Raw genomic sequence first — 15,471 nt, 5'->3', positions numbered from 1 at the left:
AAATTGATGCACAGATTTGCAAAACATCACACTGCCCCCCCCCCCCCATCCCTTTCAGGTCTATATTCTACGGCTTACCAGAATCTGAAGTTTATGAACAATGAACATCTCTTTGGTTTAATTTTACAATTTGCCCAGCTCCGAATCCCCAGCCTCCATCCCCCCCCCCGAAAAAAACCCCTAGTGTTTCAAAGAACCATAGATTGTAGAAAATCAAAACAAACAAAACGAAAAATTGCAAACTAAGGCAAAAGTACTTGCCACGTATAGGCCAATTACGACCACATTGAGGCTTTTAGGCTCATGATATAGCATGATAGAACAATTTATGAATTCAGGTGCTGAGCATAAACGTTGCATTTTGCTTGTTGTCTATCCAAATCAAATTTGCTGTTACGGTATTCTCGACAACATTATCAAAGTCTCCATTGTTGTTGGTAACGCCTGAATTTAGACAGGGAGGTGGGAAGAGGACCTCCCTGATTTAACGTTAGACTTTTAGCAGAAGTAACTCTAAAATCGTTTTTTTTTTTTCATTGAGAATTCAAAGGTAGTCAGTGAAATAACATCACTTTTAGAGTAACCTGGACAGGTAACCTGGACAGGTCAAGAACACTATTAACACTGTAACATTGTTAACTATCTTAATTAGATGTTGAAGTTGTAGGCCTAGATATAGACTCCCTTAAATGGATCTAAATTCCTGGAAGATTCAGACATAATCAAGTAAGATAAGAGAGTTAAATCAGTCTACCTGCCACCTGGGAAGTAGGTCGTTGCATTACATATTGGAGCTCGTAATACAGGAAACAATAAAACTTCACAATATATCACCAGTTAGTGCGTTTAAGATTCGATGCAAATGTGAGACGTGTTCATTTGACTTTAGTTCGAATCACTTTCCCTGCCTATTCTCCACTTACACCGAATAATAGATGTGGGACTGCACACGTAGATAACGAACCTAGGACAGCGCCAAACGAAGTCAATGTGATCTGCAAGAATACATATTTACGCTGTTTTGATATTCTAATTCCTCATTCATAAATCTACATTCAAGAATGTGAAAATGAACAATTAAAGTGTCAATACAGAGCGAAATGTAACTTTACCGACTTCATCTGTCTAGCTTCCGTTGCTCTGGGCGCAGCCATTTTGGACGCGCGCGTACGAGGACGTTTGGCAGATGAATGATTTATGATGACGTCCGGCGTATACGCACCGTCAACCCGCGATCGTGCCACTTCGTGAAAATCGTAGACCGACCTGTCGAAGTTTTCACGAAGTGACACGGTCGTTATTATTACGTAATTATTTGAGATTGAGGTTCAAAAATTTGTCAGGTTGTAGATCTCGGTATTTACTATCATAATATGCAAAAATCTTAAAATCGAAAATTTACTCGATTTTGGCCGGTCGTGCCACTTCGTGAAAACACCGACGATATGAAAAATTGAAAGCGAACAAAAAAAAAAACGATAAAAAAATTCTTTGTTAGTACAACAGGAAGGAAAACATTTGTAATAACATGCACGCAAATTGGAAAAAAATATCGGTAAAGCAATATGCAACAACAAATTTTTCGTCTGATCTAATGATAATGATAGAAATGATAATGATAATAATGATAATAATAATAATAATAATAACGTTAACGGGCCGTTAACGATCGCCCCGTCATTGTACAGGCATGCTAACCTGGAAACATTAAACTGCACATTACTTGAATATGAGACCGTTCTGAGGCAAATAATTTTCACACAAAAGATATATAATGTACTCTTAAATGAATCCCACAAGGATTGGAACAACCATCCCACAGCATTCCAACTGATTCCCACCGGTCAGTAACTAGCCATCCCCTTTAATGTCAATGATATAACACCCGCCCAGCTTCAATAGGAGACAGCACCAACTGGTGTTACAGTGGTGTAAATGTGTCCACATTTTTTTTTTCAAAAATCAAGTACTATATCGGAAAGTCTTGATCGTCTTGTTGAAGTTCAAAATCAACAAGTAAAAAAAAATACCAAGAAACTACTAAAACAGAAGAATTTCATATTTTTAAGTGACAACCGGAGATGCTGATCTAACACCACAAATGAGCGCCAAAAATTTAACACCAGACTTTTTGCAGTGTACGTGTTAATTCTAAAATGATTCTAGTGCAAACCATTTTGGCTTTTTGCCTGGATGTGAATCTATGGGGTAATTATGATATCTATGGGGTAAATGAGCCCCCTTTGTTATCTGTGGACGCTCTGTACTGTGAACAATGAATCGAGTGAGATATTTTAATACAATTTATGATTTCAATTGAATGTTTCTTTTTTTTAATGATTTGTCTTTTTTTCTTTCATGTTTTTATTAAACAACATCAAACAAAATTACAGAGATCAAAAACATGATTATACAAATAGAAATAAACAAGAAAAGAAAAAAAAATAAGAAAAAGCAGCATACAAAATCCAATCATGTCAATTATGAATTACTAAACAATATACATTCTATCAAGTAAAACAGTGTTATAACGAGGTTTTTAGTAACATATTTTTACCATTAACCCTTTGCTTCATCAGGTCCGTAGTCTATCAAGATACAAAAATAAACAATAAAAGGGGACCAACAAAATATGTGACACATCCAGGACTCCGAGATCAACTACATAAACAAGTTAAAAATCCAGTCTCCATTTTCGAAAATGTAAAGCAAGCGTACCCTTTTCCTTTGCCAAAAAAAATACTCTAAATCCTTGTTAGTCTTAAGACAAGCTTTCAATCCCATGAACTCTGGGGTGGTACCCTGAAATTTACAAATATAAATATAATATTTTATGAGAAGAAAAATATTAGTTAAAAACTTATCCTCATTTATACCAAACATTTTTTTTCAAACTCTGAGACGATTCTATTTGTACCTTCTTTCTGATTAATAATACTGATAACCTCATTCCAAATTGGCTGTGAAGGAACAAATGAACAATCGTCTCTGGCGTCTTGTTACATAAAGAGCAATTTGGCGAATCTTTTCTTTTAATCTTAAACAAAAAATCATTCAACGCAATTGCTTTATGGAAAACTTTGAAATAAAAGGAGCGAAGCCGTGAATTAATAGTACACTTAAAGTTCCTCAAGTGGATTTTCTCCCAATTCAAATTTTCACGGTCCACACCTAATCCTTCCCCAAAAGTGATACAGTTTTCAGGAAAACACTCATTAACCATAATAGCATATGCGTATTTAGGTACTTTTAGGGTTTGTACAAGCTTATCAACAATCTTTCCATGTATATCAAGATCATGTACGTTAAGTCCATCCAACCAAGGAGAAGGAATGTTCTTCAACAAGAAATCATATTTTCTTCTATCATGAGGAGAAATGTCGAAATTGAGTACTAACTCTTCAAAAGGTTTATAACCTGGATGAGGGGGACTAAGAAGATCATGAATAAAAATAATGCCATTTCTGAACCATTGTTCATAATAAAATAATTGCTTTGACCTAGATCTTATGTTTCTATTATACCAAATACATTGCAATGATCCCAGATATAAGAGATCATTATTATATTCTTTCTTTACAAACTTCTCTCTAAAAAAGTACCAAGTTCTCAATGAGTCAGCTAGTTGAGTACAAACGAGTCTATTCAGAACAGTTTCAAGAGCATGAGCTTTCCTCAAAATATCTCTTCTCTTGTTGAATTTATCTAATGCATATAACTCATTTTTCCCACAGACTATCATAATTATCTAAAAACAATTTAACCCATTGCAATTTTTGAGACAGTGAAAAAATGTAGGGGTTAATCATACGAAGACCACACAAAGAATAATCATTACACAAACGCTGCCTCTTTACTCTGTCGTTGCCACCATTCCAAATGAATTTATAAAACATCTTATCAAGTTCTTTAAAGAACTGTTGTGGAATCTTTATACATAAAACTGAGAATAAATATAATAATTGTGGCAAAATCAAAGTTTTAATAACACAAGTCTTCCCAATAAGAGATAAGTTTCTGGCTCTCCAGCAGTTCAAATTTCCTTCAATTTGTTTCAGTTTAACTTGACAATTAAGATCATACATTCTTTTTAACTGCAACGAAAAATATATTCCAAGAGTTTTAAAAGTATCAGTTTTCCAAGTTAAACCTTTATCAGCATTTGGAAAATTTTGGGACCCCTTTTTTGCCCCAATCCAAATTGCTTCTGTTTTTGAAATGTTCATTTTACAACCAGAACAAGCAGCAAATTCATTCAATACCTCAAACAAACTATCAAATGAAAGAGTAGACCCATACCGAAAACAAGTTGAGTCATCAGCAAGCAGTGATATCTTTAACTGAGCTTCATAAATAGGAATACCTGTTATATTATCATTCTGTCTAATTGCAAGAGCCATTGTTTCAATAACCATTAAAAATAAATATGGAGAGATTGGACAACCTTGGAAGATTCCTCTCTCCATGTTAATAGGGGTTGTGAGAAAACCATTATTCATAACAAAATATTTTCTAGAAGAATAAATAGTCCTAATCCATTAAATAAAACTCTCTCCAAAATTGAAACGTTTCAGAACTTCAAACAAGATATCATGATTGACACTATCAAAGGCTTTCTGAATATCAACAAGAAGGATTGCCCCAGGGATATTATCAATTTCAGTATATTCAATTACATCCATAATCAAACGAATATTAGAACCAATATTTCTACCTTTCACAAATCCAGACTGATCTCCGTGAATCAGTTCTCTCAAATATTTTTTGAAACGATTTGCTAAGGTCTTGGCAAAAATCTTATAATCCACCGTTAACAATGAAATCGGTCTGTAATTCTTTAAATAAGAACTATCTTTGTCTATTTTAGGAAGTAAACTTATAACACCATTTCTTTGAGATTGGGACATTACAAACTTTTTCATTGAATAATTGAATGAATCCAGAAGCATTTCAGAAATATCAGGCCAAAAAGTAGTATAAAATTCTACAGGTATTCCATCTAAACCAGGAGTCTTATTACATTTCATGGATATAATATTATCGTAAATGTCCTTTTTAGTTATGGGCTGTTCCAAAGAAATCTTATCATTTTCACTTAATTTCGGAATTTCAATATTGTCCAAATAGGCATCATAATTATCAAATTGAGAATTATTATGATACAAATTTTGATAAAACTTATGAATTTCATCTAAAACAGCAGAGTTATCACTTATAATGTCATCTTTTTCATTTTTTATCCTATGAATACATTTTTCTCCCTAGATCTCTTTTCCAAATTGCAAAAATACCTTGAACTTTTCTCACCCTCTTCCATCCATTGTATCCGAGAGCGAATCATAAGTCCGTTAGTTTCAATATCAAGAATTTTATCAAGATCGGCTTTTAGTTGATTCAACTGTTCAACGAGATTATTATTACTAGGAACACTATGAATTTGCAACTTAATGGCCTCTATTCTCTTAAGTAAAGTAGATTTCTCCTGATTCCTTTCTCTCTTTTTCCTAGCTCCATATTCCATACAGACTCCAGAGAGTCCCATATAGTGTTAGGGTTACATTGGGAGTTTTGATGAATAACCTTAAAATCATTTATTTTTTCTTTCACCATCTTAACAAAATCAGCATCATTAGTTAAATAACTGCAGTTTAGTTTCCAATATCCAGGACCTTTAAAAGGTTGGTCATCTTTAAATTTAAGCATTACAACAGAATGATCTGATTGAACACCTGGACATATTTTTGAATCTAAACAATTATTAATTAAACTATCAGAAATGAGAATATGATCAAGTCTGGACAATACTCTAGGATTACTTTGATGTCGAGTGTAATGTCTTAGGTCTGGATGAAAATTACGCCAAATATCCTTCAAGTTATATTCATCTATCAAAACAGAGATTATTTCACTAGCTTTGACATTACTATGCTTCCGTCTATTACCTTGGTAATCTAAAGGGCCTAATACAGCATTAAAATCTCCTGCAATTATTAAGGGAACTTGATTAAATTGGTCAATTTTAGCAAAAACATCAAGAAAAAAATCAGGATCATCCTCATTCGGGGCATTAATATTGCGGAGTTTTAAAGACAAGCCTTTGAAGGTAACAGACAATATCAAATATCTACCATTTGGATCAGCATACAAGGAGTGAAGCACTGGGGCAATATGATTACATATCAAAATTGCATCAATTGAATGTTTCTTGATAGGTACCTGAATAAGGGAAATGCAAGTAATCAAGACGACATCTAAAGAGAATATAGGTGTATGTGGGCCCTACATTATATTCCTTTCAAAGGATGCATCTTGCACTGACGTATTATTTCACCGTTATACAGTACATTGGAGCATTCGGTGAGAATTTGAAAGAGTGAATAGGCTATAAGAAGAAGTAAGGAAAGCATAAGAAAAAGAATCACCAACAAAGGAAAGACAGATATAAAACAGAAATGTTTCTGATGGTTCAGTGGCACTTCCACGTAGTGACAACGAAACCCAGATGGATGACAATGAAGTCGAAAAATTTGAAGCACAAGGTGAAATCGATGATACCATCAACTCAAGTTCATTGGTAGTTATCTTTGTCCAAAATTGTTTTGCAGGAGTGTTGCTGCTGTGGCTTTGCTCTCTCCTCAGTTTGTGATGTTACAGTATTTTTCTTTTTTGCGAATATTGTCAACAAATCATGTAAAACAGACATCATACATTGTGAGACCACACTTATAGAAATAGAACACACAGGCTATGCCATAAACACGATAAACATAACATTGCTTTAAATTGATAAGATAATTAATTGGGGGAATATTAAGCCATTACCATCACTTTTTACGAGGAAGGCAGAATTCATTATAGTTTGTTACAGCATAGAAAAGGATTAATTACACATTTTTGAAAAGAGACTCATTTTACCCAATTTTCATGGGGAAAATGAGCTCCTTGGTGTAGTTATTGAGCATCAATTAATATACAAATCGAGAGAGGGATTAAATATCATTTCTATTGGTATCATTCATCTTTCTACTACTATCACGTGTGGTATTATCATGTTCCAGCATGTGTTATTTAAGATAATTAAAAAAGAAATAAAAATAAAAAGGAGGCTCAAATTGCAACCTTTCCCCTATATATATATATATATATATGTGACCCGCTACAACAAAATGATCCTACAGTCGGGCGAGGTCGATTATTTGAAAATTGCATGATATAATCCCCTAATCTTTTTGCTTTAAATTGATATATAACACATTTTATAAAAATATTCGGCTGCGGAGATATCGACGTTTGAAAGAGAGCATGTCGAGACGTCTGGAAAATCACTGTTTCGAGAAAAGCGCCCTAAAAGTCTTCCCTTCGACGCAATCGCGATCAAGGGACACGCAAGTCAGTTTTCACCTCTGGACAATAGAAGGTAAGCCCTAGCAATCCCCGAAGAGTTCATTCAAGCACATCAGCGTCGGCGGTCTCACCAACCAATCAGTGACCAGGATGTGTGAAGCGGCTGATCATAGCGCACCCCGCCCGCACGCACCAGTCGACTGGGCAGTGTGCGAGCTTCACGCTTCGGTTAGCAGCAAGCAGCAAACTGACCAATAAGATCACTCTGGTCGTTGTTAGGGGCGGAACCTATCTGTGGCGCTCAATCCAAATTTTCGAACCAGTTTCTGCTTCGCTGAAACGCCAAAAAACATGGCTCAGAAAAATGCTATTTTTTAATCTTTCCTTTGATCATTTTGCTTCAAAATTTCGACAGATGATAGAAGACATGTAAGACTCCATTAATATATCAAAATCAGAAAATCTTAAGTTTTGACCAATTTTAATGCTCTGACTTCAAACTTGATTTTCACGGCTTCGACCGTGCGCGACTTAAGGACCTTTTTGTTGTAGCGGGTCATATATATATATATATATATATATATATATTTATATATATGAAGAGTTTGTTCGCAAAAACCGATAAGTTCATATTAGCCAAATGGAGATATTTGCGATTAAAGGTCAAGAAAAATAAAGAGAATAATAAGACAATTTTTGCTTCTTTTGACCATAACTTCAAAAATGTACCTTTATTTGTAGTGAACAATATATAATTTAAAAGGTATTATTTTGTACTTTGTGACAGAGACCGCCCTTCAAACTCTTCAAAAATGGACTTATCGGTTTTTGCGAACACACCCTTCATATATAATTCACGATAACAATTCAACATATTTTCTTAACATCTCGGAAATGCGATCGAATAATCATTGGTGATACAGTGAGCAGTGATTTTAAAAATGTTCAGTGATCGCTTTTGATGCATATGTAAAGGTCAGTTATATCACAAAACATTCTACCATATAAACTTTTTGCAATAAAGCATAAAATATATATAAGGGGATATTTTGTATTTTTCTCATTAAACCATAACTATTATTGTAGATGGTTTTAGCCTTCCATGATTCAAAATAATGATTATAATTTATATACTTTATTATTCAAATACAAACATCATTCTATCATACGACTTGGTTTCATAACTTGAATTCACCATCTTCATTATCATTGATACATAGTAAATTCTGCTTACCACCATAGTTGAGATTTCCAAACTAAAAAACAGGATGAAAAATCGTCCAATACAAACTTGGTGTCGACTAAGACAAGTTTTAGATGACAAGGAATACTTTCAAAATATTGAAACAGGGTAACATACGGCAAAAAGACGGCAGCTCAACTTGAACTTTAGACTCGACATCATAACTCAATGACAATTCAACGGACTGAAGGCAAAGAACATAATGCAATCAATTTTCATGATCATTATAAATCATAAACACGATTTGTGGTAAGATAGATTTGGCTCAATAACCAAGACCAAGCATTTGCACCCATTCGGCAAGTTATCATTTAGATCCAAAAGATGCAAAAACCACTTCATTACAAGAGGCGCTGAGAGGGAATATTTTTCATAAGTGCAACTTGCCTGTAGAGACGCGATGATCGGTCGATAGCTGACTTGAGACGCTCGATGGCTGTGAAATGACTTCCGCTGCTGACGTGACTGTTCACAAAGACAAGAAAATAAAAAAACCAAGAAAAGAATGTTAACATTTAAAATATCATCTGTTACGAAATCATCTCTGTTCATATCTCCTTTTTGTAAAACAAAAATAGAAAAAATGATGGTCTAGTACTCTAGTGTAGAAACCTGGTAACTGCGGAGGTTCTTGGTACTGTACTATGACGTATACAGGTGCACTCATTAGAGTCCATTATGTTGCTTCAACTTGCACATTTTTTCGCACTTCTTCATCCAACAGTTCCATGTTAACATGTTTGTAGTAGTATCTGGTGATAGGGTCAGTTCCTCTGGTGTTTGCTATTATCTAAAGAACAGACTTTTTTTCAGATGGTATAGTGTTGGTTGAGGTGATTTCGCTTAAACCGGACGAAGGGACAAAAAGGTCAAGCTCCGGTCACATTAGGATCAACTTCGGAGAGAAAAAAAAGGCTGTCAAGTTAAAGAATATTGCAGCACGCTGGCTTTCTCTTGAACAAAAAAAAATCCAATTAGACGTAAACTTGAACAATATAAATTCATATGTAGAAACCAGACTTTGTGACAACAGCGTCCTGTCAGTGTCCGAATGATATACAATCCAGCAAGTAATCCAAAAGTCACCGCTCTATGAAAATGGAGTACAACACATTCAGCATTTACTCTACAAGTTCACAAATGTAGCGTTTTGGACATTAGTTTTCTAGCGTTATGGACATTGCAACTCTGTCCACTTTTAATGTCCCACAGAATATTCATACTTTAACACAGTTCGTAGCTCAGACAAGGCTAATGTTAGTGTTTTTTTTTTTAATTCTAAACCATAAACTACTTTGAAACAAGTGGTGAAGTGTTGCTAAATATGGAAAAATTAGGGTCAAAGACTCTGTTTTTTTTCAGAAATTATCAAAATTTTGCCCCAAAATTGTTCTTTTTTTAAAGCATGGCTTAATGCAATTCAATTTTGTCAATATACCACTCAAATGAAAGAACTTGACAAGTTCTAGCATTTGATACTCAATTTGTCCCTGTATCTCATATGCTTTGTTTTGTTTTGTTTTTGTTTTGTTTGTTTTTTTCAAATTATTGCAGATTTAGAATGTTTAGGAAAAGTAACATATTTCGCCGAATGGCCACATATTGATACACACACTTAATACATAAGAAGGACTCATTATATTCAACTACACACATGGGTGAAGGGAATCCCCCCCACCCCCACCAGTGTTGTTCATGAACGTATTACATGTACGCCTGCTATGTATGCTTAGTGTCATATTCCGTAGCAAAATATATTATGTGGACACTTCCTAGAATCTTCTGGATTGGGTGCGCTCTTTGTTTTTCACATATGCACCGTAGCTATGACTAAAATAGAAACTTCCCCACGAATATGGTCATTCTGCACATGCACACATGCACACATGCGCACATTTAAGCAACCATACAATACATTCTTGACACTAACTACATCTAATGACTGTGCACTGGATCTCATATAGGTTTGCATAAAAGTGTACATGTACATACAAGGTCGAAGAAATCCCAATTACCCTCATCATACGCATTCGTGAACTTCAACAAATTACATATCGTCCTTATAGAGTCGAAGCAGTGGTAAATAGACTATTTGTGACCCGCTACAACAAAATGATCCTAAAGTCGGGCGAGGTCGATTATTTGAAAATGGTATGATATAATCCCCTAATCTTTCAGCTTTAAATTGATATATAACACATTTTATAAAAATAATCGGCTGCGGAGATATTGATGTTTAAAAGAGAGCATGTCGAGACGTCTGGAAAATCACTGTTTCGAGAAAAGCGCCCGAAAAGTCTTCCTTTCGACGCAATCGAGATCAAGGGACACGCAAGTCAGTTTTCACCTCTGGACAATAGAAGGTAAGCCCTAGCAACCCCCGAAGAGTTCATTCAAGCACATCAGCGTCGGCGGTCTCCTCATCAACCAATCAGTGACCAGGATGTGAGAAGCGGCTGAGCATAGCGCACCCCGCCTGCACGCACCAATCGACTTGGCAGTGTGCGAGCTTCACGCTTCGGTTAGCAGCAAGCAGCAAACTGACCAATGAGATCACTCTGGTCGTTGTTAGGGGCGGAACCTATCTGTGGCGCTCAATCCAAATTTTCGAACCAGTTTCTGCTTCGTTGAAACGCCAAAAACATGGCTCAGAAAAACGCTATTTTTTAAATCTTTCCTTTCATCATTTTGCTTTAAAATTTCAACAGATTATGTTAGACTCCAATATTTTTTAATGTGTTTTATTGGAATAAAAAATTCAATACATACATGAACATGTAAATAAGAACAATCATCGGGAAAAAGAGAGATGTAGAAAAAGGAAAAAAAAAGGAAAAAAAAACAGGCAGCACTACCCATGTAATAGCAAATAGTTCTAGATGTGCTTTAAAAGCAGTCACTTTGTCTCATACAAGATATTATCTATGTATAACAAATATGATACGATATATATTCTTAAAGAAAATTGGAAGTAGATAACACAAAAATAACATAGATTATAAATTTGTGTTACGTACAATTGATAAGAGGAAATAATTATAAAATGCCAAGAGAACCGTTAATCAACACCCACAGGAGGGCACGGGACTGATTTCTATGCATTTTATCACAGAACTGAACAGTTATATTCAAGACATAATTAATTCTAATACATTTGGATATAACTGAAAAAAACAACAAAATAAAACCCATATCACTTGAAAGGAATCTCGGCCCATACACCCCCACGCGTGATGTCCCTTGGTACATCAATTCAAACAAATAACAAATTGAGCAGCGTAACGATTATCATTATACATGTATTCAAAAAACAAATCTCCATTTCCGGAAATGTATAGGGAGCTTATTATTTTTCTTTGCGATACAAAATTCAAGTTCTTTATTGGTCATAATAAGGCATTTATATCCTTCGAAGCTTAGTGGTTTATTTTGAAATTTACATACATAAATATAGTACTTAAGTAAAAGAAACAAATACGTAATAAATTTATCATGTTTAAAACCGAACATTTTTTCAAAAGTTGAAACATTTAGCGGTTTATGAGTTTTCTGAATAATGAAGTTTATAGTTACATTCCAGATGGGTTTAAGAAGAGGACATTCAACAAAAAGGTGTACATAGGTTTCAGGGTCAGTGTTACAAAATGAAAAGTTTGGGGAGTCCTTCCTTTTAATCTTATACAGAAAATCATTCAAGGCAATGGCTCTATGAAATAACCTAAAATAAAAAGAACGCATTCGAGTACTTATCGTGCATTTAAAGTTATTTATATGAGTCTTTTTCCAATCAACTCCATCATGTTCATGGAGGGCATTCCAAAATGAAATCTGTCGTTCTGGAGTACATGATTCTAAAATAATATTATATGCATATTTCGGAATTTTGGGAGTTTTCAAGAGCTTGCTTTTAGCGTCGTCAAATATATTGTCAGGGGTTAAGTCGGAAGTGACTAGCCAATCATCTGGTATATTTCTCAATAGGAAATTGTATTTACGCCTGTCTTTTTTCACTAATATCATAATCAAGAATAAGTTCTTCAAACAATTTGTAACCGGGGTGGGGAGGATTAAGTAAATCACTGATATATACAATTCCTTTGTCTAACCACTCTTCATACAAAAAAATACTGCTTAGACTTAGAGATATGATATGTTTGTTAAACCACATGCACTGACCAGAACCAAGTCCAGAGAAAATGGTATTAAACTCGTTTTTAACAAAATTTTCTTTAAATATGTACCATGTTTGAAGAAATTCAGCTAATTGAGTTGATCTCAATTTGCTTAAGGCACTTGTCGGAGCATGTGATTTTCATAATATATCTTTGATAGTAGAAAAATTATTTAAACTTGACAATTCAATTGACTCCCACATGCTTTGAAAGTTGTCATCAAGAAGCATTTTGACCCATGACATTTGTTGAGCAACTGAGTATGTGTATGGATCAATCATTTTCAAACCTGCTAAAGAATAGTCATTACACACCAGTTGTCTTTTGACCCTATCACTGCCACCATTCCACACAAATTTGTACAGTGTTGTACTCGGCTGTTAAAAAAAAATTCTTAGGAATTCTAATACACAGCACTGATAAAAATAAAGAATTTGTGGCAGCAATAGGGTCTTTATGACACAGATCTTCCCAACCAGAGATAAATTTCTTGCGCGCCAACAATTTAAGGTATTTTCAATGGATTTGAGTTTTATCTTATGGTTAAGTTCATATAACTGGTCTGAATTTAAAGAAAAATGAATGCCTAAAGTTTTAAAAGTAGATTTATTCCACTTAAGTCCTTTCTTGGAAAATGGAAATCTTTGAGAACCTTTCATAGAGCCAATCCATATTGCTTCGGATTTAGAAATATTAAGTTTAAAGCCAGAGCACTCAGAAAATAAAGCAATAGTGTCAAATAATGCTCTAAAGGAGTTATCTGAGCCATCAATAAAACAAGTAGAGTCATCTGCTAACAAAGATATTTTCAGTTCGTTTTCTAAAACTGGGATACCTTTGATATTGGGGTTCCGTCGAATAGCAAGAGCCATAGATTCAATAACTAACAAAAATTAGTATGGGGATATGGGACACCCTTGGAAAATACCTCTTTCCATATCAATTGGTTTGGTCAAATATCCATAGTTCGAAACATAACTTTTTCTATCTGAATAAAAAAACTTTATCCAATCAATGAAATCGTCGCTGAAATTAAATTTTCTAAGTACATGAAAACGGAAATTATGGGAAACACTGTCAAGGGCTTGTTGGATATCAAGGAGAAGGATTCCACCAGGAATTTGATTTAATTCTGTATATTCAATTACATCGAAAATTAGTCGGATATTATTTCCAATATGCCTTCCTTTCAAAAAACCAGATTGGTTCTGGGTGAATCAAGTCTGAAAGACATTTTTTGAGGCGGTTTGCTAAAGTTTTGGCTAAGATTTTATACTCTACTGTTAAGAGAGATATTGGTCTGTAATTTTTCAAATAGGAGACATCTCTGTCTTCTTTTTTTTTTTGGTATCAAGGTAATAACACAATTTTTTTGTGAGCTGGACATTCGTCCATTTTGTAAAGAGAAATTAAATGAGTTGACAAGCATATCAGAAATATCTTTCAAAAACACAATATAAAATTCTACTGGTAATCCATCTAAACCTGGTGACTTATTGTGTTTCATTGAAATAATTGTATCAAATGATTCCTTTTTAGAGATGGGTTTATCAAGTAAGACCTTATCGGCGTGAATCAGCTGGGGGAATTCAATGGAGTCTAAGAAATGTTCTATTCTATTACTCTCCTGATTACACTGTTTTTTGTACAGGGTTTGATAAAATGAATTGATTTGTTCTATTATAGTGTGTTGATTAACAATTATATCATCATCATCATTCTTTATTTTTAAAATACTTTTTTTTCTCGCCACTTCTTTTTTCTAAGTTACAAAAATATTTGGAGCTTTTTTCCCCATCTTCAGCCCATCGTAGTCGTGAACGGACAATTAAACCTTTGGCTTCAACTTCTAAGATATCATTCAAAGCATGTACCAAAGATTCTTTTTCATTAATAAGAGCATTGTTATTTAAATCAGTATTAATTGTTTCTCCACATCTTCTATTTCTGCCAAAAGGTGTTTTTTTTTTTTGCAAAATCCCTTTCCTTCTTTTTACGTGTACAGTATTCTATACATGTACCAGTAATAGTGCACTTTAGAGAGTCCCATAATACATTTGGATTGCAATTGCTATTAGAATGAATTAATTAAAACTCTTCTATTTTGTCCTTAACCATTCTACTAAAATTTGCATCGTCATGTAAATATTTACAATTTAATTTCCAAAATCCTGGACCTCTTAGTGGTTGGGCTCCTTTAAAATGCAGTGTAACAGGGGAATGGTCAGATTGAATTCCTGGGATTATTTTTGATTGCAAACAAGTTGTAACAAAATTATCTGACACTAGAATAAAATCAATCCTGGACAGTACTTTAGGGGTTTTTTTTTGATGTCTTGTATATTGCTTTAGGTTTGGATGAAAACTGCGCCAAATGTCACAAAGATTATATTCTTCCATTAGTGCTATTAATATTTCTCTCGCTTTGACATTTGAGTGTATTTCCCTGCCCCCCCCCCTTATAATCCAAGGGCCCCAGAACTGAATTAAAATCCCCAGCACATACAATAGAGGTATAATCGAATTTATCAATTTTACTAAAAACTACAAGACAATTTTTTTGATCATCACTATTTGAACCATACAGATTTACTAAAATTACAGGTACATCATTAATGATAGCAGATACGATCAGGCATCTACCGTTAGGATCAGTATAAGTAGAGTTAACAACCAACGACACTCTGTTTCGAATTAAAATGGCTACTCCTC

At 34.3% G+C, this 15,471-nt stretch overlaps 1 pseudogene; it reads right to left on the bottom strand.

Annotated features, from left to right (window-relative positions):
- Positions 1-11,890: 11,890 nt before the first annotated feature.
- On the bottom strand, positions 11,891-13,697 carry LOC139728294 (uncharacterized; annotated as a pseudogene).
- Positions 13,698-15,471: the final 1,774 nt, after the last annotated feature.

This window comes from Diadema antillarum, unplaced genomic scaffold, assembly GCF_040938485.1.
Source record: "Diadema antillarum isolate AM-2024a unplaced genomic scaffold, OU_Dant_1.0 seq00000172_RagTag, whole genome shotgun sequence".
NCBI classification, from domain to species: Eukaryota; Metazoa; Echinodermata; class Echinoidea; order Diadematoida; family Diadematidae; genus Diadema; species Diadema antillarum.
The sequence above is the reverse complement of the archived record's forward strand: the minus strand, read 5'-3'. Positions and strand labels throughout refer to the sequence as shown.